A 26,201-nucleotide genomic window follows, 5' to 3' on the forward strand; every position below is an offset into this window, starting at 1 on the left:
CCACTGTAGTGATCCTAAGGCAGGTCCCCATTTTTCAGAAAGGTAAGTGAAACGCAGCCATCTACGATGAAGATGAATGCATTTAACAACAACAAAAAAAAATTTCAGAAAAATAAAGCTCTCAGGGCCCACAATCTATAGGGAATTCCCTATGAGACATATGATTTGAGGAATTCTACTGAAAATCCCAAATCTTGGTATATTTTCCCCCTCCCCCGGGAGGTTGCTTGGAATTCTGACCTCTAGGTCAGAATTTTTGTCTGAAACTTTGAATCTCCTGATTGCCCCAAATGATAATTATATTTATATAACATTCCAAAGAATTCCCAGACATGTTATCTTGCTGGAACCTATTTAATATACTAGGGAGGGACATAACTCATTAAAACAATTACTGTCTTTAACCTTATAACTTTAATTAGTTTTCCAGAGTTGGTTAAGCAAAACCTTGAAGGGATGAGACCCTGGAAATCGGGGATGTTTGGATTGGAGGAGAGATGGGAAACAACCTACAACATGGCCAGCTGGCCATCCCTGCACCCTCACCAGTGCCCAGGTGGGGGACAGACAGGAAGAGCAGAAGCCACACAGACAGACTTCGCCCACTCACACTTCTGCCCGGGGGTGACCTGGGAACCGCAATGAAAAGACCCTGTTGTGCAAAGTACACTCATCCCAATGCTGAAAACTCACTCTGGTTCCTGAAGGAACAACCTGGCCATCCCCCAGAGCAGAGCGCCCGGTGCATCTGCCGCTATTCTTTTCAATAATGATAATCCTCTGGCTTAGCGTAGATGTTACGTAAGGAACAAAAGGAAGCTTTAGTTTGAAACATCCTTTCTCACCATTCCTTCTCACGCGTTAGCACAATCTTTAAGTAATGCACCTTTGAGGCTCTGAGTAATTCCTCCCACTGGCCACCCCAGAATATATCTAGGTTCCAGAATGTTCTTGAAACACACTATCCTCACTAGAGTTGGGAGTATGATTTTGGGCACCCTGAAGCAATGGTTTCAGGGGTGCCTCTTCCTCCGAGGTCCTGTTGCTGCCCTCCCCAGGGGTCCTGTGGCCAGAGCAGACAACGCCCTCTCTCTCAGCCTCACTATCCTCACGGGTAAACTGAGGGTTTGGGTTTCACTGGGTTTCCTCCCTGGCGCACAGCAGAATCACTTGGGGCGCTTTAAAAAACAATGCAGGGCACACACCCAGGGGGTCTGATTTAATTGGTTAGGGTGGGGCGCAGTTTCAGGTAATTAAAAAAAAAAAACAGGTCAACGGGTCTGAAACGGAGTCAGATGATCTCTGGGACCCACCCAGTTGTACAAAAGTCCGCAATCCTGACTGTCTGGTCCTCTGTGTCATTTATTGAATTAATTTTTTTCCGGACATACTCTTTTTTTATTTTCAGTATGTTGTATAAGCTGACTTTTCAAAATGCTTGTAATTATTTTTTTTAAAAAGATATACTGCTATTATTTGTTTTTAAAAAAAACGATAAACAATTATTTGTTTTTTAAAAAAACAAGACACACTGTGATTGGCATATAATATTGTACATGTGTACAGTGTACAATCTGATAAATTTTTACATATGAGAAATGGTTGCCACAATCACAGTAGTATACATATCCATCACCCCTAAAAGTTTCCTGTGCCCCTTGGTAACACCCCCAACCCTCTTCTCACCACTCCCCTTCCACAGGTATCCATTGATCTGCTTTCTGTTATTATAAATTTATTTGTGTTTTCTATCATTTTACACCAGTGGAACCATAAACAGTATGTACTATTTTTCACCATAATTATTAGTTATGTTCTTGTACTTCAGATTTTAAGCTCTTTGGGAGCAGACGCCACCTTCTATTTTTTTCCTCTTCCTCCTGGCCCCAACTTATCTTTGCTCAGAGAAGCTCTCTAATCATTATTTTCTTGATTGAAATCAGACTGTTATGACCTTACACTGAGCTTCAGTTTGGTGGCCAAGAAGTGCCTGCAATGTTAAGAATCTCAACTTCCTCCAACTTCTCTGTAGATTCCCAGTCAACAGCTTCAACTCAATTAAAAAAAAAAAAAAGCATTAGCTTAAACCAGAGGCCTTCATTTAGGGTCATGGACTTCTAGGGATCCAGAAAATGAGCATCAAGGTGTATGTTGGGGAATGCAGAGATGGGGGAACTACCAACGAAAGGCTCTTGGCTTTCACTAGATTCTTAATCATAAGATCTTGACCCAAAGGGAGAAACTACAGAATAAAGTCATGCTTTAGCCCATATTATATTCCTTTATGCATTTTGTGAATATGATGTCTACTTATAAAACCTCTACTATCTGCTCCCCTTCTCTTCCCTGCCTTCCTCCCCAGTACCTTTATTTTGTTCTCTGCCTGCTCTGGTTATACTAACCCTTCTTAACTAAATACACTGCAGACTGCCGAGTGAAGTGTTACTTTAGGGAACTTTTTGCATTCCTCTTCTCTTTAAGACTGTCTCACCTAAGCGATGCGGTATGCTGTGCCTTTTTATTTAATAATTCTTATTCCACTCTACTTAAGAATTTACCTGGATACTTGGATACCATTCTGCCCAAATATCACTGACCTACATTTCCTCAAAACCCTAGAGCATGGGGATTCCTTTATATCTTATACAAGGTCAATGTTTGCATTGTCACAACTCACAAGTATTATGAAAACCGGCAGTAATAATATATAGCACTGCAAATTCACAATCGAGCCACCACTACTCAATCCAGAAACACATCCCTTCCCCACCTATGTATTAAGTTGGTACAAGAGTAATTGTGGCTTTCGCAATTATTTTTAACTTTTTAAACCTCAATTACTTTTGCACCAACCTAATAGAACACAAAAAATATTCTAAATGATATTATGTCTTATTTTAGACTGAGATGTAGAATAGCAATATCGGCTTCTAAATAATAAATTCATGTGCATCTGGCAAAGTCATACAAGCGCTGGTTTCAAAGTCTTTCAGACATAGGAGAGAGCAAGAAAAACATCTTACCTGCTGGCCAAAAGGCCAGCACAGACACCGCCTTGCTCTAAATCCAACTCAGCCCCACGCACGTTTGGTAGGAGGTGATATATCTTGCACCCAGCAGCATTCTCTGGCTCCCTGCTTGGGACCGTCTCTTAACTTTTATTCTCCCTTTCACTTCCACCTTTCCCAACAGAATAGCAAATATAGTAACAATAGCACTTCAGTCATTTCTACGCAAAGTCCATTCCTCTGCATCTGCAGACAGACCTCTGAAAGTTACTTACGTGGAAGTGGCAAAGGCAAGCCCTGGATTTGGAAGCCGAATCCTCTGATACCAGCCTGCTTAAAAAGCTGGGCTGACTGAAACAGGCTGTTGATAGCACGCTATTTATGCTGTGAGTACACACTCAGGCAAAGACCTGAAAAACCTGCAGCGTGGGCAGCAGGAAAACAACTGAAAGTATGCCGAGGTTACATCTCTCGGTTATTCAGGTTTGAAACTCAGGCGGTGACTTCTGAGAGTCTCATCCAACTACCTTCTTGTTCTGAATATCTTTCTTAGCCACGTAAGACTCTTCACCAGGATCGGATGAGAGAGATGCGGCTGAGAGAAGGAAGAAACACCGGACCCTGGACCCTCGTGCCAAGTTCCTTATTTTGAACAGGCTTCCAGCTAGATGTTTCCTCATTTCAAAGCATATGCTTGGTAAGGCTGGTTTCACAGCACTGGGGGCTGGGTGCCAAGCTAAGAGCCTGGACAATTGCCCAATCAATGAAAAGTTGTTTTTGTTTTGTTTTGTTTCATTTTGTTTCAGGCACAGAATGTACAAATAAAGAACAGTTATAAGGGAGGTTCAGGCTAGGATGATACAATTTTAAGTCCCTTTCAAAAATGACAGTAATTTCTTTCCCCTGGCATCTGTACTTTCCTTCTGATTTTCCCTCCCCTTTCTTTGTTAATGAAATTCCCATCTAAGAGTTGAAAGATTCCCCATGAGAGCTCGAATAAAAAGCCAGTGTGTGAACAAGCCTGTGGGAAGATGCTCTCCAAGTGTGAGAGAGTGTTCAGTGGTTTGTGTGACCATCAGTGGAAATGTTTCTAAGGGTGAGGGTGTGTGTGTGGGTGTGGGGACCCGGTTAGCCAATGTTTATCTGTCTTTTATAGCTAGATACGGTAGTTAATAGTCAATTGCTGAACACTAAACACATTAAGTGGGTATGATTTTGAGAGGATGACAGAAGGAAAACAGGGTTTGGTGAGATCATTTGTGGGAATATCTGTGTGCATTTGCTGGTACATAGCACAGACTGGTAAGTGCCACCCAGATATACACATCCTATATTTTTCACTTCACTGGAGAAAGAAAAAGCCCACTTGATTCTCTTGGGAACAGAGGCTGTATGTGAAAGAGCAGCAATCATTCAGAATATTTCTTTCTGTCTTGGAAGAAGGGATAAATGGATATAAAACATGTGTGGGAGAAAAGTAGAGACAGGGGGCCTAGCCTACTCTAACCCTGGTTACCAGAGGAATTCTTTTGTCTTCTGCCTAATTCATTGCCTAACTTTTGACTGTTCTACGACCAAATCTGAATTCTTGCCTCCCAGATTTCTTGAATGCGGAGTCTACGTCTTGTTCATCTTTTGACACCACAGTGCCTGGAATAAATTATTAGGGTGGTGGAAAAAAATGGTGATTATCATCCTCATCATCATGGTCGTCATCATGTAGGATGTAGAGAAACTGACTATGTGCCAGGCTCTATGTAAAGCACGTTACAATGAGTTTGTTCATTTATTCAATCCTCACAACAGTGTGTGTTAGTTTTGTGTTATCTTCATTTTACAGATGAGGAAACTGATGCTCAGAAAGATTAAATGACTTTCCTACGGTCACAGTAAGTGGTAGAGGTAGAATTTGAATCCAGATCTATCTGGTTCCAGAGTCTGGGTTTATACTCAGGACTGATTTGAATCAATCTTTAGGAAATTGCCTGAGAACGTTTTTCACCTATCCTTATTTCTTTAGCTATTTCTCATCTGTCTTCCAGAATGTGATTTCCATGACCTCAATGACCTTCTCTGTGTTGTCCACTCTTTGACCCCAGAACAGTGTATGTCACATGGTAGATGCTCAATAAATATGTGCTTTTTGTTCAGTTTCTAAATTCCTTTGAAGGCTCTGTAACCCAACAGACAGAGGGCTCTGGCATCAGCAGAGTCTCATTTTGGTTCAGACACATTTTTTGGCTCTTGTATAATGTGTTGGCTTCAAGCTGTTTTCTCTTTATCCAGTGTGTCATGGAGAGGAAACTACAAGTGGTGAAAACCATAGGTCATTTTTACATCATTTAAGGACTCTGCAGGTGTGTGGTTTCAGGTTGTTCAGCATTGCAGTGAGTTCACCAAGAACCTAGGCTCTTCCTGTTCTTCATTCTGTAGCCCTCAATGTGACAGAGCTACCTCCCCTCATTGTGGCAAAGTTGCTGCTGTAGTTCCAAACATCACATCCTTAAACAAAAACATCCAAAGACAGGTAAGAAGAGACATGGACTTTCTCCTTAGCCTCTCTTTTTATTTGTTAGAGAGGAAAATCTTTCCAGAAGCCACTAGCAGTCTTCTAGTTGTGTCTCCTTGCTGAAAACCATATCAAATAACCACCACATCGGCAAAAGAGGAAATGAATCAGGTTGATCACGGTTCATTTTATGGACCCTAAGGGAGGATCCACCTTCCCCAGACAAATTTCCCTGATAATCTGAACAAAATGAGGATCCTTTAACAGGGAAGAAGTAGAAAAGTACCATCAACAGCCAATCCAAGAAATCTTTTAAAGTATGATAACCTAAACTGCCTTAGTACTTGGGCACTAATCTCAGCCATGGCTATTGGGTTTCACTAAATCAGTTCTATATTTATGTACACTTATTCTTAATAAGAAAAGCTTGCCTTGGCTCTCAGCAAAATTACAGCTATTTTAACAACCCACAAAAAAGGGAAGTAGCTGGCTATAGTGATTCCTTTTTTCTCTATAGATTTATATTCTAGGTCTTTATATCATTACTGATTTTCCATATATCCAAGAAATAGCACAAAATCTATCAGCCTCTTGTCTTCTCCTATGTCACATAGGATTGACAATGCTGTTGATTTCTTAGAAACATCAAGTCTAATACTGTAACCAATTATAAAAAGATTGTAAAACAGTCTATAAGCTTTAAGACTCATTTTCCTGCTCTTCCTCTTGTTTATGATATTTCAGGGGAATTCCACAATCCTACCTGTTTGCCTCTGTCTCTGCCTGGGAGCTCCAGCTGGTGCCTGGGATGCGTAAACTAAAAACATATGGCTGATACAGTAATTCTCACATAGTTAGTTTTCTCTTGGTGGTTAGGAGACTTCAAATTAACACCTGCAATTAGGTAATGCTTTTCCTTCTCTTTGCTGTTCTAGACCTTTTCCTTGCAGTGGGCTTCAGAAACTGTCTTCTCCACTGTCACAGATCAAGAGAATTAGGATGAAGGATGAGGTGAGCTAGATGTTAGGCTCCACAAGGAAAGAACACTGTCTGGGAGAGGTAGGTGCTCAAAATGTGTTCGCTGAGTGACTGGAAGAATGGTACAAAGGAAACAGTGTGGGCTTCTCAATCATGCAGACTTGGATTCCAGTCCTACCTCTACCACGTACCATCTATGTGATCCAGAGCAAGTTAAATAACTGCTCTCAGACTCAGTTTCCTCATCTGTAAAATGGGAATAATGATGCTTATCTCCCAGGTTTACTGTAAGGGCTAGAGATAATATATGTTAAGCACTTAGCATAATGCCTAGAACATAGTGTATGCTCAAAAAATGGTGGCTCGTGCTAAGTTACAATAAGAAGCTAGATGTTCCTTAGTCATCTTGGTGGAGTGCACACATGGTAGGCACAAAACAGTTCAACTTAAAACCCTTGGGGTGGCCAGTTAGCTCAGTTGGTTAGAGCATGGTGCTGGTAGCACCAAGGTTGCCGGCTCAAATCCCACATGGGCCACTGTGAGCTGCATCCTCCTTAAAAAAAACCCCTCAAGTTCTACAGCAAACAGAGGTGTTTGATAGAGCCACATAGAAGGCAGTGATACCTGGACAGTGAGGGCAGCTATTCTCTTCCTGCCCAAATATGGAGATCACTGAAGTGCAGCGGTCCACTTTCTGAATGTGGAACATATGGAACCAAGCAATGGTGCAAAGAGAGAAAGGCCATTCCTTGGGGGACAGAACACTACCAAAGGCATTTAAGAAAATTCACAGTAAGGATATAAAACCCCCAAAAGCGAAAATCTGACTTACAAAGAAGCAAATTTGGAACAGGGGTAGCTGGAGTATAGAAGCATGCTTGCTGAAAGTTCTCCCCCAAAAATAGGAATTTGCAGTAAGAGAGACTGAGCATTCTCTGCGAATGGTATGGAAATTCTGACTCCCTGAGTGCCCTTCCTGGCCCAGTTCGGCTGAGATGCGGAACAGTGTAGGAGGTAGAAAAGGGTCAGCAGATGAAGAGAAACTAGACACAGAAGAGAATGCCCGCTGGCCTACGTCAGAGATGTTTCCCTTGGCTGCACTTGGCAGAGGGTTTCACAAGTTCCCTGGTGGAGAGGGATTGGACGTTTTAACATCATCACTCTCTGTATTCTTTGCAGGGTTTTGTATACCTAGTAGTGACTGGATCATTCTTTCGGTGAACTGCAGGTATTTCATTCTAAGCGTGGATTCCATGATCATACCTAATCCATTTGTTGTCCTCATGGAGTCCTGAGTCAGCTGACCACTGGAAGTTAGGATGCTGGGAGCCCATTACAGAAAGTGCCTAGGGAAGGCTCTTCCATCTGGTGTGGCCCATGTTGCTTTTGCTCTTTGACTTAAGAACCACAGTTTCTTCTTCTTCCATTTAGTTTCATCCAGAGCCTAATGAACAAGGAGATCACAAGCACTGTTTTCCCTAGAAATCCCACTCATACTACCGATCAGAAGAGAGAAAGGCTCTTGGTAATGGGGAGTATCACCCCATCTGTGGAAGGAGGGAGGAGGAGGCAACTTCCTTCACCAGGAATGCCTCATTTTTCTGTCTCAGCATTAGGACTTGCTGTCGCTGGCAGGAGCTGCACCAGAAGCTGCGTGGCAACACTCTCAAGAGGGGTGGGGGTGGAGTCTCACCTAAGAGGCTGCCTCTTCCATGAATGATGAGAAGCCATTGCAGGTTGGGGCCACTTCTGCCTGATTGTAATCCCCTAGCACACAGGGTGAGGACACAGCGTCCCCACACCCACTGCTGAACTCTTAGGGATGGGCCCTGCGCTTTTAGAAAACAGGGGGTGGGGAGCTGGGGTGAAAGGAAACAAAACCGTCCAGTAGAAAGCTTGCTCGACTGGGTGTCAAACTCAGGCACAGTCCATGCTCTTAACTACTGCCTGGCATGACAGTCATGGCCACTTCTATTGTGTTTCCCCGAAAATAAGACCTAGCTAGACAGTCAGCTCTAATGCATCTTTTGGAGCAAAAATTAATATAAGACCCAGTCTTATTTTACTATAATATGAGACTGGGTATAATATAATATAATATAATATAATATAATATAATATAATATAATACCCAGTCTTATATTAATTTTTGTTCTGAAAGACGCATTAGAGCTGATTGTCCGGCTAGGTCTTATTTTGGGGGAAACACAGTAACAGTGGCTTCTAATGGTGACTCCAGGAGAGGAACAGAAGGCCTCACCCCCGGCCCATGGGGTGCCCGCAGCCCAGAGCTCCATCTGTGTAAGACACTTGACTTCTGTAAATGGTTTCAGTTGGGAACAGAGAAGAAGAAGAAGAAAGGAGGACTGAGCTAACAAAAATATAGAGTTTGAAGCAAAATCAAAAAAGGAAAATTCGCATGCTTGACATTAGAGAAAGGGTTCAAAATAATTTGGGCCAAAATCATGGATCAGCTGAAAGGGGAGAAGTTTTAATTAGAAGCTACAGACTTTTTTCTTCTTCCCTCCTGCTGTCCACCCCAGAGGTGACAATGTGGACTCGCTGTGTGACTTTGGAAGCTCACATCTTCTCTCCATGCTTCAAGTCCCTCTGTATAAGGAGGGAGTCGATCTAGTTACCGTGTTTCCCCAAAAATAAGACCTAGCCAGACAATCAGCTCTAATGCGTCTTTTGGAGCAAAAATTAATATAAAACCCGGCCTTATTTTACTATAATATAAGATCAGGTCTATAATATAATATAATATAATATAATATAATATAATATAATATAATATAATATAATATAATATAATATAATAGCTGGTCTTATATTAATTTTTGCTCTAAAAGATGCATTAGAGCTGATTGTCTGGCTAGGTCTTATTTTCGGGGAAACAAGGTATCTCTCTGAGGTCCTTTCTGTTTTAATCTCTGTCCTTCAAGGGGAGAGGATCAGGGGCAGGTCGATGGAGCAGATGGACCCAGAGCAGACATAGTGGGATGTTGGCTCCCCCAACTTAAGGCTGCAGGAAAGCCTGAATGCACAGGACAACTTCACCAACTGTTAGAACATTGAAACACTCCACTCCCTTTCTATTGGTAAGTAGTCACTCCCCGAGGGTCCTGAGTCCCCGCCCTCAACAACCTGGGCCTCCCCCAGACCTCCTAGGATCCAGCGACTAGAGGGTAATACCTGGCACTGTGGTGTGTGTGTGTGTGTGTATGTGTGTGTAAGTGAGGAGCAACCAGGACAATGCTCCAGCCACAACACTTCAACCAGGTGGTTTGGTCAGTGCCTGGTCCTCCACTACAGTCCAGGGAGACAGTTTGAAAGATAAAACTCTTGGGGGGTGGTAGGGGAAAAAAGGAAAAAAGGAAGGAAGGAAGGAAGGAAGGAAGGAAGGAAGGAAGGAAGGAAGGAAGGAAGGAAGGAAGGAAAGAAGGAAGGAAGGAAAGAAAGAACTATAGATCATCCCTAAAAAAATGTCTGAAGGTCTTGATTTCTGCTTTTGGCAAAACTATGCCATGGTCTGATTTTGTTAACTAATTCAGTGCAATTCTGCTCTGTGCATTTCAGCAAAAACCTGTCTCCTCCTTGGCTGTCTCCGACATTTCTGTAGCGAGGCCTTGGCAGTGGAGTGGGTAATGATTTGTGGTCTGTTGTAAAATGTCCTCTGGTGTGGTGAATCACATAAATGGTGGTGTGCCCTCTTGCATCTGGCTTTCACCTCTCTGGAGAGTCAGCTCCTGGACTGGTCTTTCCAGTGGGTTCTGAGTAACCTGCCGGCAGGCCTGGTGTCCAGGTTAATCTCCCAGAGCCGACACCTTTAACTTTGTTCTCTGACTCAGAGGGAAATGAATTCTGCATTCTTCAAGGTGCTGCAGTAGATGCCCCGTCTGTCCCTGGGCCAGAGCTCAGGCTGAGAACAAGTTTGGGTTGTGTAAAGGTTCAGAGGAAAGGCCAGTGTGGACCTGGTTCAAACCAAGGGTGACCAACCTTCTGGCTTCCTCAGAACTGTCCTGGTTTTATCACTAAAAGTCCTGTGCCCCCAAAGCCCCCCAGTCCCGGGTGGTATGTCACCCCCTCCTAGTTCTCTCAATTCATAGCCAGTAATTTAACCTCTTTGAACCTTAATTTCCTCATATGTGAAATGAAGATAATGATAACCTCATACGGTATTTCAGGACTAGTGTCAATATCTATCCAAAGACTGGAAGAAAAGAGAGGATCCGGTGACAAAAATGACGTGTTTCTGCCTCTGTTCCAAGAAGGAGTAGGCGTCTCCCCTTCCAATGTGTTTGATTTTTCCAAGTATAGGTGTGAGGACAGCACTTGAGGATTCTGGAACAGTCTTCAGAAAGCCTAGCAGGCCCTGGCTAATGGAGAAGGTTGGATTAAGGCCTCTCTCAGCCCTATGATTATCTGATTAAGTGTAAATGGCAGAAGCAGCTGTCTGCCTGCAGAAGTCACTTTTAGCAGCTACTTGGGAGTCACAAATAGGAGATTATGAAGCCTTTCTTTTCAGCATCTTTGTTGCCCCTCAGCTATTGTCTGCACAGATGCTTAACTAATAGCCCTGTTCTGAATGACTATTTGCCAGTAACTACTGTTTTGGGACTGAAAAAGGAAAAGAAGTCAACGTTTTCAAAGGACTCCCTTGCAAGGCATTTGCAGTGCAAGGGTGAATTTCACAGGCATCTTAATCCCTGGCAGTAAAGGGAGAGGGCTGTCTTGGAGACCAGAAGCAGCAAGCAGGAACTCCGATAACAAGGAAAGGAGGAGGGTGTCACTTATTCACATACCCTGATAGAAGAAGGCCTTACTCAAAGACGCCATAGAAAACAAGCCACAGGCTGATAGGCAGGATTGGGAACATGAAGGTGTCAGAGGGATCAAGTCTTTTTCTGAATGGAAGGAAATGACCGGGGGAAGCAGTCCTTCATAACTGAGCAGAGCTATTTCAGCACTAACCACGGGAGGGGGTCTTATTTGGAGGATGCCAAGGGCTGGGGATTATTCAAAGGGCCAACATCTTCACCATCCCAGCCTTCTCACTCCATCACAAATGAAGTAAGAATCTTAAGAACTAGTGCCAGATTCTAATTGAAAATAGAAGGCTTTAAAAGTTGGAAAATTCATCATGCAAGACGGGCACCAGGGATTGCGAACTAGTTCATGTCCAAGGCAATTGATCGCACAATTTTGCATAATTAGGACACCTTTGGGAGTAGAAAGCAAAAAAGGACTCTCCAACCCATTTACTGATTTACATAAACATTAGCGTGATCGTGGTTTCAAAGCCTGTGGTGCCTCCTTCACATTTACATTCTAAGTTACCCACGGGGCAGAATGCCAAGGACAGCAACTCTGCTGGTTTTGGTGGAACACAAAACTGCCCGCCAGACTCTGAGGAAATCTGCAAAGGAGATGTTTCTAGGTTACCGAATCATCTTTTCTTCTGGGCTTCCCACCCTTTTGTAAAGAAAATTAAGTTCTGGGGTAGTTCATTTAAAATTCAAGAAATTTGATTATCAGAGTAATGCATTAAAGCATGCCCATTAGCCATTGCTGCATAATAAATCATCCCAAAGCTTCATGACTTAAATCAACCACAGTCATTTTATTACCCCTCCCCATTTCCATCATCAGGAATTTAGGGACCATGGGGAGATCCTGGTCTGAGTTCCCTCAGGTGGTTGCAATGAGACAGCAGCTGGAGCTAGAGCAGCAGAGGGGCTGGAGCAGCTACAGTCTTGTTGGGTATCTCTCTCTCTATGTGGTCTCTCCATCAGAGCTAGTTTGAGCTTCCTCACGACCTGGCAACCTCAGGGCAGTTAAATGTTCCAGTGCAAGTATTTTAGCTCCCAACACAGCGGCTGTATCAACTCTTATGACAGGGCCTCAGAAGTCACTTCTACCGCACTCTGTTGGTTACAAGTGAGTCAGAAGTCCACCCAGATTCAAGGGGGTTTAGTCTTACTTCATAACGGAGAAATGGTGAGGTTCTAGAAGAGCAATGTGGGAAGGGAGATATTGTGGCCGTCTTTGGAAAGCTCAATATACCATAAGGTATAAATAACTGAGGATCATAACTCTGAAAGGAAATTTTTGTGTTTTAAGAAAATAATGCGTTAAGCTAAATACATCTCTAAGTTAGTGGAGTAAGTACTGAAGAAACTTGTGTTAACTACTTTTAATCTCTTCTTCTCCACCGACCTCTGATTCTTTGGGGTATGATGTGCCATATTAGCTTGCTAGGGCTGCCATGATAAAAGACCACTCACTGCGTGGCTTAAACAACAGAAATTTAGTGTCTCCGTTCCGGAGGCTAAAAGTCTGAGATTAAGGTATCAGCAGGGTTGATTCTTTCTGATGGGCTGTTGATTCTATCCCCTGGCTTCTGGTGTTTTGCTGGTCATCTTGGCTCTTTCTTGTCTGGTAGAAGCATCACTCCAATCTCTTTCTTCATCTTCACCTGGTGTTCTCCCTGAGTGCATGTGTTTGTGTCAGATTTCCTTTTTATACAGACCCCAGTCATATTAGGGCACCCTCCACATGCCAGTATGACCTCATTTTAACTAATTACATCTGCAATAACCCTGTTTCCAAATAAAGTCACATTCTGAGGTACTGAGGATTTAGGACTTCAATATATGAATCTTGAAGAGACACAATTCAACCTATAACATGCCCTTTATTTTCTGAAGGAAGGAGCTTCTTTTCATATAGTTTCTGAGAGAATAAATTGGGAGCAGGGTCTAATCTCAGGTAAAATTTTCAAAATTTTTATGTGTCTTCTCCTTCCCGTGGTCCTTGTCATTCTCTCTTACCTACTAAACATCTTTAAATTTTAAGATTTTCATTAAGGCTATTAATGCCATTAGAGTAGTCTAGGATTAAATGTCCTTTTAAAAATGTAATTATCAAATGTTGGTTATGGGGTCTCATTCCCTCCGAAATTTTCTCTAGTCCTAATGGCCCTAGTTATATAACTTCAAGTTGCATAGGATTTTCTAAAACTGTATCCTCCTTGTGACCTGGGGCTTACCTATGCAGCAACCCTATTCATTAAGGGGGCTCAAAGGACAACTTTTTGACTTTGAGGATTTAAGATCATTCTTTCTCAATATTATACAGACATTTTAAATTTTATTTCTTTTGGATGTTTAAAGAGAAAAGGAAAAAGATAGGCATATCCTGCTGCCTCATTAAGGAAGCCACAAATCTTTGGCTTTCTTGCCCTAGCACTTATTCTGCTCTTGATGTTTTCAAAATACCGTCCAATCATTAAATAGCCAGTTCCCACTACATCTTTGTGAAATGTGAGAATTCTTGCCATTTTCAGTAAAGGAAACTGAAGCAAAAAAAGCACCAAGGTGACCCGTGCAAGGTGATATACCAAATCAGGAGCAGACCCGGGTCTCTGCTGTCTCATGGACAAAACCTTTGTCCTGTGCAAGCCACAGCCCCTTCTCCTCTTTCCAGAAGCCAAATGCCCAGTCTATCTTGTACTCTCCAGTCATTGGAGGAGTAGCAGGAAAGGCAGGAGTCAGCAGATGCCCAGCAAACAAGGATGAGGCCTAGCTGATACCCGCTGCGAACAGACTTGTTACTAGTGTTTGCAAAAACACTTCCTGGAGAGTCCCAGAAATCTTAAGGGGAACCTTAGGGTTCTGAAGCCCTGAGTCAGGAGCTGGGCATCCCGGTGCAATCTCTTTAGTACTGACTGGGTAGTGGGATCTGGGATATTCAGGTCACTTGAACAATAGTGAAAATGGTGCAGAAGGTATTCCTTCTAGTCCTAAAAAACTAATTTTCAGGATTATAAGATCCATTAGAAATAAATCCCCTGAAATTCTTTGATCTAGTGTTAAGCCAATAAATAATAACAGCAAATGTTAAGGACTTTAAAATTATAGGAATGTGCTACAGAAAGGATCCCAGACAAGTTATGTGGCTGCCTCCCCAGGAAGACTGGGAGGCACCGTAACACCTTCTATTATTTGCAAAATTATCATTTTTTTCTCTGGTGAGGATTGCATATAATTGACTGGTCCTATACCCGAGTCGAGGGAAATCAATGCAATGCAAATTATTTTATTTATGATAATTTAAGAGGCCATCTAGACTAGCATTTTACTCTAAGGCTGGCCATTGAAGCTAAAAGCAAATCAAAATCCCATTCTCCTCACCCGAGATACCAAGCATACCCTTTCCCTGTTTTTCTCTTTAGTTATTCACTTTAATAACTGGCTGCGACTGGTTGTTTTACACAGTAGAAGTATAGCCAGTAAGGGATGCTTGACTTTGATTATATGATACTCACGTGGAGTAGCATGTGAGCAAGAATATAAAATGAGGCTTCTCATTTTCATATCAAAATGCCATCTTGGTCCTGTACACCTAAGCATTTAGGTCTATTTTCATTATCAGTTCTCAGAAACTCATTCTATTTCTCTTTTCATCTAGACTACTAGGGATCCCAGAGCCAAATTTAGTACTCAATTTCACTCTGTAGTCTTAGTTTAGGTTTTTGGATATAAAATGTTTACATTCACAATGCTTATTTGCCTATTTCTTAATGAGTTTATTTTTAAAGAGTTGTTTTAGTACGAGTTACCTCAAATCTTTTTAAAAAATAATTTAAGCACAGTATTAATAATAAATACATTTTAAAAACCAATATAATATTCAACACTGAGAATGCCCTTCAAAGTCATAGTTTGTTTTGTCCACAGGTCCGTAGTATCTCACGTTAAGAGATAACCAGTTTTGGTGTTTTGCTGGGACACACCCATACTGCCATGCTGGAGGTTAAAATGTCGAAATCTCTCTGTAAGAATTGTTTAAAGCCACTGCTGTGAGCCTCCGGAGGACCTGCCACAGCTACGTAACTCTGCCTCTCACCTGGGACCACTGCACCACATCCCTTCTCCACCATCCATCAGCCAAAGGGGCCCAAAGGACCAGTTCCAAGCTGTGGCCAGCAGCCCTTCTCTCAGGTCGACGATCCAGCCATTCTGGTTTTGTATTTTAATATCCCCCTCAAAGAAGACGTTTTTGACACTCTTGCCTCCTTTTAGTGCAAACAATAGCATTGCTTATTAATATAAAGACAAGGTAGTGGTGAAGAATACAAATTCTGAAGCTGGACTTCTTGGGTTCTATCCCTGGTTCAGCCTCACATGGTCCCTGTGTCCTCAGTGAGTCCTGTATCTTCTCTATGCCTGCTTCCTTCAGCCGTGTGTTGGAGGCAATGGTGGTATGTCCCTCATAGGATCGTTTTGAGGAATGAACGAGTGAATGTAGGTAAAGCAGTTAGAACAGCATGTGCAGTAAGCTCAATGCTTTAGCCATTCATTATTATTGAGCATCTACTATGTGCCAGGCACAATACTAAATGCTTTGTGTTTGTTCTCTAATTCCCCAAATACCCCATCAAGTGGCATTATCATCCCTATTTTAAAGAGAACTGAATCTCAGAGAAATTAAGAAACGTGCCCACATGCTGGTGACAGACAGAGCAGATTTAAACTCCTATCTTTTTGACCCAAAGCCCATGCTTTCCTCTCCATCTTAGAGTCTTGTCTGGTGGAAGCAGCACTTTATAGCAAAGAAGAAAGAGAAGATGGCCGGCTGGTCCAGGTACATTTGGTGAATGGTGAGTATGTGAAGATGCTCAGTGGATACAGAGACCCGGCAGAGGATGGATGGCAAACAGAATTCCCCTCTGACTAGAAGAGTCGGATATTGTTTATAACAATAGTTTCCAGTCACCAGACTTGGGCAGTCATCCCTGGCCCCTCCTTTTCCCGCGCTCCCAGATCTAGTCACCAAGCACCTCAATTCTGCTCTCGTGATGTCTCTCACATCCCTCCCATTCCATTCATGCCTTATGCTAACACTTCATTTTAAGTTCTCATTACCTCATGTCTAGATCATTTCAAAAGCCTCTGAACGAGTCTCCCAGACTCCATGTCGCTAAGTCAGCCCTACTGTAACTACCACATTCTTCCTAAAGAAACTGGTTATATCACGTGATTTCACTGTTCAAAACCACCCAATATCTACTGAATGGAGTTCAGCTTTGCAGAATAATATTCAAATTCCTTCTTAATCTAATTCCAATCTTTACTGCCAAACTGGTCTCTCAGGACTCCTCTGCGAGAATCTTAAGATTTAGCCAGGATTGTTTCCTAGTTATTCCTTAACCATGCTATTTCCTTTCCCACCTCCAAGCCTTTACCCACTCCATTCCCCATACCTGGCACACCCTCCTCCAGTCTTCTAAATCCTGTATGTCAATTATGACCCAACTTGGTCACCCTCCCTGCTGTTTCACCTTCTTGCCCCACCTCCAGGGAAGTGGAACCTCTCCCTTTTCTGAATTATACCATTCATTTGCACTTAACCCCCACTGCCTCATATTACAAATTCTCTTTCTTTCTTTCTCTTTTCCTTTCTTTCTTTCTTTCTTTCTTTCTTTCTTTCTTTCTTTCTTTCTTTCTTTCTTTCTTTCTTTCTTTCTTTCCTTCCTTCCTTCCTTCCTTCCTTCCTTCCTTCCTTCCTTCCTTCCTTCCTTCTCCTTCTCTCTCTCTCTCCCCCCCCCCTCTTTTTACATGCTTTGCTGTCCCAGTTACATCGTGACTGTTTTACTGTCAAAGGAGTGAAGGGGACAGATGATGGGGAGGGCTCTGATATGAAGAGGTGGTAGAATAGCCTGGTGGTTAGGCTTTAGGGCTCAGGACTCAGACAGGCTGGGTTGGAGTCACAACTCTGCACTAACTAAGTAACTAGGTAATGTTTATCAAGACACCTCATCCCTCAGTATCCCCATCCATAAAATGAAAAAAAGCACTGTCCCTTCCTCAGGGGTATTGTGAGGATTGAATGAGTTAATATGTAGAGCACCCTTATCCAGGGCTTGGAACATAAATAAGGCTCAGTTAACATTAGTTATTATTACTTTCATTATCAAACAAGAAAAGAGAATTTATGATGTCTAGACACCAAATAAATTACCTTGTTTAATTTGTATGACAACCCCATGAGGTAAGAGGATCACGCCGAGCCATGCCCTAGCTGTGGAGCCCTCTGTGCCGCCCTGAACTGCTAACGGGCCTCGGACATGAGAGAGACATGCACCCCAGTCACGTGGGAGCCATGTTTACTGTCCCTGTTGCAGCTGCACTTAATTCTAACAAGTGTGACTCCCATCATTCTGGAAACAGTAGTACTTCTCTCTAGTGGCCGTTAGGAACCTCATTTCTAGCATTTTACACAAACTCTACTCACAGGGAATGACCCAAGTTGTCTTCCCCACACTGGTCAGCTCTCTCTTTACAGTGAGAAGGAGGATATGAGGTTGAAGAGCAAAAGAGAGAGCGAGGAACAGATAGATTCTTTCTAAATAGGTGGGGAGGAGGCAGGACACAGCCTGTGCACCCGAGGCTGCCACGACCCATAACGTCCTGGGGATGCTGCCACAGTCTCTTCAGAAGGTCATGGGGCTGGCATCAGCAGTGGATGTTTCAAGCTGTGTAGATCTTAAGCCCAACTCAGATCAGAAACATGTCTGGAGCTGCTATAGGTTTGTTTGTTTGTTTGTTTGTTTGTTTGTTTGTTTTGTTTTGCTTGGTCATGATTTAGCAATTTGCATTCAGTCAAAACCTTGATCTGTCCTTTGTGCATCTGCACAACAAAAACATAACCGGGGAGCGAGTAAAGGTCTGAACCTTAGTGATAAAGAAAAGTAAAATATAAAACTACTAAGTAGGTGGTAAATCACTGACACAACACCCCTCATCCCACATCCTTTCACTAGAGCTGTAAATTCTAGCCACTCACATCCTCTAGAGTATAAATATGAGACCCAATTTAATCCAACTGAGCTGCAAAGTCTGCTGAGGGTCTTATAGGAAACTCCTTCACATATAATCTTGTTGGCACGTGGTGCCTGGAACTGCTGCAGCAAATTGGTAGTATAAGGGAGACATGGTTGATATACCCAGGAAGGCAGAGCCAAGAGCTGGACAATATTTCCGTCCTTGATGACATCATTGACCCAATCTTTCAAAGTTAGAATGAATCCAGACTTATTGCTATTTGAAATAATAAATGTCCTTATTGTTTAATTAATTTTGATTCTGTTACTTGTAGCCAAAAGCATTTTAACATTCTAAGCTGTAATGCTGTATCTTTATAGGCAAAATAAATGATTCTTGCCCTTGCTAGCATGTTCTTTCCCCATTTTCTAATTGGACACAGGCTAGGGAAATATGCTATAACCACTTACTGGAAGATTACAGCTAGGTAATCTGAGTTCAAAAACTGGCTTTCCCTGTGTGACCTTGGGCAAATTATTTAACTTCTCTGTGCCTCAGTTTCCTTATCCATTAAATGGGAAAAATAACCATCCTGCCTCGTAGGGTTGTACTGAGAATCAAATGCGCTAATACATATAAAATGCTTAAAACAGTGCCTGGCCTATAGTAAGTCAGCATTAGCTTTATTTTCATCCTCTCCAGCAGTGCATCCTTCTGCATGTTTCCGGGCATTTTGCTGTCACACTTTCCACCCACATTTTCCTTTGCCAAGCACTTCTGGGAATAACTGAAATGTGGGACAGACATGGCCAGCTCAGCCCTCTTGCTAGCATGCATACCACAAGATCATCAGAAAAGAAGTTTAACAGAAAGTAACAAATATGTTGTCTGGAAACACCATATAGAAGCCAACATTCCTTATGCTCCCCAAATCTCACGCTCTGAATGTCCTTCACCCCATGCACTGAGACAGAGGGAGCAAGGACTCCTCAGGGTTGGTTTTCCTACAGGCCTCTGTGGTGTGCCCTTAGCACTGAGTGTGTTCCTCAGACATCTATAGCCCAGGTGAACAGAAACAGAAAAACCCCACAGACCCTCCTACATCACTGTCACTTTTTACTTTGCTCCTGCCATTTCTCCCTCTCTTTAGGTTCTTTGCTGGATCAAGAATCTCTTCTTGTCTTCTCCTCTTGGGACACTCTTTTTCCCATCAGTGATGATTGTACATTCCTGTCTAGCTACCAACCCCCAGGGATTGCAGAGGCTGTTTCAGCTTCTTACGTCTGCATTATGCTTGTCAATCTAGGTCGGCTTGCAGCCAATACTTCTGTATATCTTATCTGGAGAGCCCTTGGCAGCTTTCAAAATACTTTGACCTAAGTTATTTAATCCTCACAAAAATCTTGTGTGGGGCATGTTTTTATTCCAAACCAGACTCCTTGGGGCTTTGTTCCTTTCCTGTAGAGATCAAGGACAGAGGGAGGTGAGACAAAAATACTTCACTTTCTTTATAGTATGTATCAGAGGTGATAAAGACCTCATTCAATTTGACCTCAGCGGTGAGTATTTCAGGTGGAGGGAGAGCAAAGACCCTGCAGAAATCACCCAAAGTCTACCTGAAACTTGAGGACTTGGCTTTTGAAGGAAAAACAAACACTGAAAAAGTCTCTGAGTAGAAGGATCTAGTTCTGACTTCTAACTGGCAGTCCAGTGCAGAACGGGGCGCGGCGGGGAGAAGGTTCTGGAAACTAGCAGACTTAACAAAGTACTTCCTACTATAAAATCTTTCACCATTTGTATGTGTGAACCTTAAGAAGGACTATATCTGTCAACAGGGACTCTGCATGATTAACTAGGCCCAAATTCATAACCAGGCATTGTTGACAGAGGCCTCTCACACATACAGCATTTTAAGGAAAAGCCACGGACTGAGCTTTCAATTTCCTGCTCTGTACTCTTGCCTTCTGAGTTGACCTTTATAAGACAGCGCCTGGTATTATCTTTCAGCCAATGGACTGAGACCTGCCCTGTCTAATCTGAACTGCGCAGCAATATCCTCATTGGCCATCTATACTGACCAATCAGAGTGGCTTCATAATGACCAATCAGAATGTGAGAAGCCAACTAATCAGGACTGTGCAATTTAGATCAATCAGAGTTGTGTGATTTGGACTCCTCATTTACATAAAAATGGACTCCTCATTTACATAAAAATGGACCAATCGGGAACCAGGGTGGGAACTTTCTCTATAAAAAGTGGCCTCCCCTTGGTCTAGGAGGAGTGTACTTGGTTTCCACTGGAGGCTGCTTTGCTTGGTGTGCAAACTGTTCACCTGAATAAAGTTTCTCCTCTTGCAGCACCTCAGATAGGAAACTTTTGTTGATATATGAGACCAAAAAAGCATAATATTTTGCCCCCTTCAGATTCCATTGCTGTATTGATTTATTTATCAGAAATCCACTCAAACACTTGTATCAGAAACGACTAGGCTAGAAACTGAGGAGCCCACCTTGTCCCCTTCAGGGGTGAAGATTTGAGATTATCTGTGAAGAGTTGATGTGCAGTTGAGGTTTTCCTAAACAGGATTGCAGGTTTGTGGAGCTCTGGTTACTGCATTCTAGAAGGTACAAGGAAATGGAGGCCTCCAAATGTAGGTTGGTACCGCACAGCTCTGCCACCTCAGCATCTGTCTGAGCTGCCAGACTTGTGGAAAAATTCCTTTCATTTCTTCAGTTTTTATTCAGTGCCAAGTTAGTGCCAGGTTCAGTGCTAAAGAGAGGTCAGGGGCCCAACTATTGTGTTAACTGGAGCAGTACAAGTGACCAATGCTGTTCTTCCCTTTTTGTTTTTTTCTTTTCTGCCTTCCAGAAGGATTTGAAAAAACAAAACAAAACAAAAGAACCACCTCGCTTTCTACTTTCAAGCACACCCTGTTCCTTCACAAGGAAAAAAGAAGTCCACAGAGCAACATTTATTCATAAAGTTTCTATTCAGCTCTCCTTGCTTGTTTTTGGCTCAGGGTTCAGCTAACTGGTTCCCACAGAGTGTAGACCAGCAGGGGAGGTGGGGTTCACTGTAAAGAACATTAAAAAGACCTGCTCTTCTAGAATGTAATGGAAAACCGCAATAGTTCTGAATGAGTGGCATGGTGCACAGTGGTGACTTTTTTCCCTTTAGATTGGAGGTTGCCTACTTCTGGGTGGGCCAGGCTCACCCACCCATTCTTGTCTGTTATGTCTTCCCCCTGAAAGGGGCTTTCTTGGAGGTAAATGAGGTATCGTCCCTCACTGTCACTTGGATGGGCTCTTTCGGGTCGCTTTCAGGGTAGAGCACTTCCTACCTTAGAAGGAGACAAGTGAACTATCCTTCTAGCTGCTCATGGTGAAAACCTTGGAATCGTCCTTGACTGCTCTCTTTCTCACATCCCACCAGCATGTTCTGTTGACTCCACATTCAAAACGTATTCAGTATCTGTATCAGTCTCTCTCTCTCTCTCTCTCTCTCTATATATATATATATATGCAATCTAAATCACAAGATTTATTCAGTATATCTACATATGGTTCAACAAGAGAAATAGAACCGGTAGGATATACATATTAAAAGATTTCTTGCAAGGAATCGGCTTATATAATTGTGGAGGCTGGTTAGGCAAGTACAAAATCCATAGGGTGGGCCGTTGGGAAAGGCGGGTGGGAACTCTCAGCACAAGCTGAAGCTGCTGTCAACATACACACACACACATTTTTTTCTTATTAAGGAACCCTAAGCTCTTCTCATACGGCCTTTCAGCTGATTGAATCAGGCCCGTCCTGAATCTAGAATAATTTCCTTTACTTAAAGTCAACTAATTAGAGACTTTAATCACATCTACAAAATCTTCACAGCAACACCCAGATTCGTGTTTAATTGAATAACTGAGGACTGCAGTCTAGCCAAGTTGACCCATAAAACCTAGCATCAATTATCCAACCTCATCTCTCTCCTCCACAGCCCCTTCCCGGGTCCAAGCCACTATCATTTCTCTCCTGAGTTATTGCTGTAGCCTTTTGACCAGTTTCCCTGTTTCTTCTTATCCTCCCTACCCCTTTGTTACCCCTCCCCCAAACATTTTCAACAGAGCAGCTAGAGTGACCATTGCTCCATGGCTTAAAGCCCTCGTGGTGGGCAGAAAAATAGTTCCCCAAACAAAGATGTCCACATCATAATCCCCAGAACCTGGGAATATGTTACCTTCCGTGGCAAAAGGAACTTTGCAGATATGCCTAGGGTATGGACCTGGAGACAGGGAGGCGATCCTGAATTATCCAGGTAGGTATGATCTAATAACATGAGTCCTTAAAAGTGGAAGAGGAAGGCAGAAGAGTGGGTCAGAGAGATGCGCTGTGAGGACTAGACCCTCCACTGCTGTCTTTGAACATGGAAGAAGGAGCCACAAGCCAACAGCAAGGAAAGGGGGACCTCAGTCCTACAACTGCATGAAACTGAATTCTGCTAATAAAGCTGATGAGCAAGAAAACAGATTCTCCCCTAGAGCTTCCAGTACAGATGGAATGCAGCCCTGACAACAGGGCTAAAATTTGTATGCTGGTGAGACCTGTGCTGCACTTCTCATCTGTTGAACTGTAAGGGACAAATTTGTGTTGTTTAAGCCACCAAATTTGTTGTAATTTGTTACAGCAGTAACAGAAGATGAATACAGCCCTCCAGCAACTTCCCATCCTACTCAGAGTGAAAACCAAGCTCCCCGGAACACACACCTCCTCTTCTCTTGATGTCATTTCCTCCTACTCACCCCACTACTCTCTCCTACTCACCCCTTCACCCCCTACACCAACTCCAGGGCTTGGACTAGAGTGAAGCTCATGAGGCATTAGCCTTGAGACACCAAAAAACTCAATAACAAAAATAAATAATATTTTAACATACTATCAAAACTAATGCCAAAAAAAAATCCATGATACACAAAATATAAAAATTTGGAAGAAAGACAGGATCCAACCCTGCATTTTCACAACTCACCTTTCCCTAACCTCATCCCTGATCCTTGGTGCTCTCAAACTTCCAAGCTCACTCCACCAGCAGCATTTTTCATTTGCTTTTGTCCCAATTAGTTGCAAGGCTTCCTTCATTACCTGCTGTGGTCTTTGCCCAAATATCACTTTCCCAATGAGCCTTCCCTGACACTTTATTTGAAATCATAGTGCCTGTCCTTCATCAGCTCTCCCTGACCTACCCCCACTCATGTGCTTTGTATTTCTCCAAAGTACATTATATGTCTAACACTCTGTTTTATTTATTTACTACTGTAGCGGCGGTAAAATTTCTCCTCTACTTTCTTAGGTTTCTTGCCTGAAACTGTCCTAACAAATGAAGAGGAGAAAAGCATACACATTTTATTTTAATAAAAATTTACATGTACATGGAAGTCCTCAGAGGAAAATGAAGACCCAAAGAAATGTCTAGGCCTAAGTGCTTATATACCACGTTGAGCAAAAAAGTGGTAATTATGGAAAAGTAGCTAAAATATACAGAGGGACTGAAGGAAGATAAGAGTTATTTTAACAGGGTCTGTTTATACAAATTTCTCTCGACCTCAAATTTGGGTTAGGTGTCCTCACCTCTGGTGATAAGAATATTGTCTTTCTTCTGATACAGAGAGGGCATCTTTCACATGGGAGTTTCATCTCCTGTTTTCAGAAAGAAAAGGGGAGGTCAGAGTGCCCTACTTGCACCTGTTGTTTTCAATGCCTTTAGCTCAAAATAATCAATGTGCCAAAGTAGCATATTTTGGGGTGATGTGTTCTTAATGCCTTCACTATTTTGTTAACTGCTGTTTCACCAAGGCCTAACAGTTTGTGGTGTTCAAATAAGTATTTATGGTAGGAATGAAGGAAGGAGAAGGAAGAAAGGAAGGGTGGAAAATGTCAGTGGGTGAACAGGATGTGCATGTGTATTCAAGGAAGAATATTCTCATTGATTTATTGAAGCCTAAAATCCCTGAAGAACTGTAGTATATTTCAGTCTGTCTGTTTAATGAAATATCACTTTATAAGCAGGGTTATATTTTTCTCTCCCAAAAGGAAAAAAGCCATCAAGAGCCAGTGTATTCTATTAGATTAACTAGCAAATTTGGGTTAGCTGTTTACTTTGTTTTAGGATGTCAGTTAAATTCTGTTTCCACTAAAATTCTGGGAAATGTTTGAATCTCATATACTTTGCCCCAAATCCTTTGAGATTAATAATGCCTAGAGATTTTATTCTCTTCTATTTCCCCTCAATAATTAAAAATGAAATTTTAATGACCTCCTTCCTGCAGTTTTTATGAGTGGATTCTAATAATGCTATTGTCAAAAATCAATGATAACTTGCATCATAAATAAATTGATTTTTCTACCACAATAACAAAAAAATTATAATAGATGTCTTTCAAGGTTAATTGGGATGGAAAATAGACCCAAGTTTTACAGCCATCCATTGACTGACTGGCACCGGTCTGACTTAGGGGTTGGCTGGAATATATGAGCTGGGATTTAAGTAAAGCAGTTGCAGATGGCGGCACATGCTAAACTATGTGGATTGTGGGCCAAGGTGGCCAGTGTGGGCATGTGCAGGACGATTAAGTAGAGGAGCTAGGTTAGAAGAGAGGAGAGAAAAGAGAGGTGCAAAGGGAAGCAAAGAAGAAGAAAGGAGGGAGGGAAGGAATGTGGGGGAGAGGGAGGGAGAAAGAGAGAGACAGACAGACAGACTCAGAGATAAGCCTGAGAGCCTTTCCTCCATTCCTGACAGTTCTTCCATTTCCTGTCCTTGAATCTTTGCTTCCTGTGCTTTAATGTCCATGGGCTCTCCCATGGCCTTACTTCAGCTAGTTTGAGAGGTTCTCTGTTCCTTATACTCAAAAGAACTGACTAGACTGTATATTCCTGAGGATGGTCATTGAAAAAGCAAAAAGTTCTTTGCGCAGATTTGGAACACCACAGCCAGAATTGTGCAGTGTTTTCCACTGGAATTAAAGAGTGGGTTTTGATGTTTTTAGCGAATGAAAGAAAAATGAGTTTCAACTAAAGGGAATATCTTAGATTAATACTGGAACAGAAAAAGGACATTAAAGGGGAAACTGGTCAAATCTGAATAAAGTCTGGAGTTTCGTTAATAACAATAGTCATATTAATTTCTTAATTTTGACCGTGTAGCATGGTTATGAAAGATGTTAATATTAGGGCAGATTGGGTGAGAAGCATACAGAACTCTTTGTACTATCTCTGCAACTTTTCTGTAGGTCTAAACTTATTCCAAAATGGAAAGTATATTTTAAAAATATGTTTCAATTCCTAGACAGATAAAGAAGTAGAATGATGGAATGGAAACAACAACTACAATAGAAGTCAGAAACACCAGGGTCCAATCTGGAGAACCTTGGGTTCAAAGTCCCTGCTGGCTTCTTCCTAGCTGTGCATCCTTGGCCAAGACACTTCACCTCTTTGATCTTCAGTCCCCTCATGAATTCATAGTGCCATTTGAGAGGCAAACGATGACACTGACGATGATAGCATGACATGGATGACCCAGCGTGATGGTGTAGGAAGGACGGGTCCTGCCTGGACCCCTGAACTGCATATGAATGGGTTCACCCCTCAACTCATGGTACTTGCTCTGTATACTTTGGCAAATAAAGAGACAAAGTCTCTGACATGCAAACCACAAATGCAGACTCTGCAGAGGTGCCTGTGATGTACGTAGAAAATCACACAGCAGAGTGTACACACATTTTGTGGGTCACCTTTTAGGTTACTTTATCTAACTGGCATTTTTCAATGTTTGTAATTGTTCTCATAAATATTTTAACTGCAAATTAAAACATATATATGCCTCCAGTA

At 42.3% G+C, this 26,201-nt stretch overlaps 1 protein-coding gene and 1 long non-coding RNA gene across 7 annotated transcripts in view; one reads left to right on the forward strand and one right to left on the reverse strand.

Annotated features, from left to right (window-relative positions):
- HOPX (HOP homeobox) overlaps window positions 1-3,673 on the reverse strand; it is a 28,833-nt gene extending 25,160 nt beyond the window's left edge. The window contains exon 1 of one of the 2 annotated variants that reach the window (XM_019740139.3): window positions 3,284-3,673. The gene's annotated coding sequence lies outside the window, so the exon portion shown is untranslated. Of the gene's footprint in view, window positions 1-3,023; window positions 3,175-3,283 lie in introns of those variants that run through there. The other variant, XM_019740143.3, reaches the window with a different exon arrangement.
- On the forward strand, window positions 3,566-26,201 carry LOC109451704 (uncharacterized). 5 transcript variants are annotated; one of them, XR_012493711.2, is made up of 5 exons: window positions 3,567-3,705; window positions 9,441-9,596; window positions 15,237-15,500; window positions 16,079-16,159; window positions 25,660-26,201. It is a non-coding gene; the product is annotated as an uncharacterized LOC109451704 (long non-coding RNA). The 5 variants fall into 5 exon arrangements; XR_012493708.2 differs by lacking the exon at window positions 25,660-26,201 and adding an exon at window positions 21,193-25,652; XR_012493709.2 differs by lacking the exon at window positions 25,660-26,201 and adding an exon at window positions 21,193-25,652 and having other exon boundaries at window positions 15,339-15,500.

This window comes from Rhinolophus sinicus, chromosome 1 (assembly GCF_057876585.1).
Source record: "Rhinolophus sinicus isolate RSI-liver-muscle chromosome 1, RSI-T2T, whole genome shotgun sequence".
Lineage (NCBI taxonomy): Eukaryota > Metazoa > Chordata > Mammalia > Chiroptera > Rhinolophidae > Rhinolophus > Rhinolophus sinicus.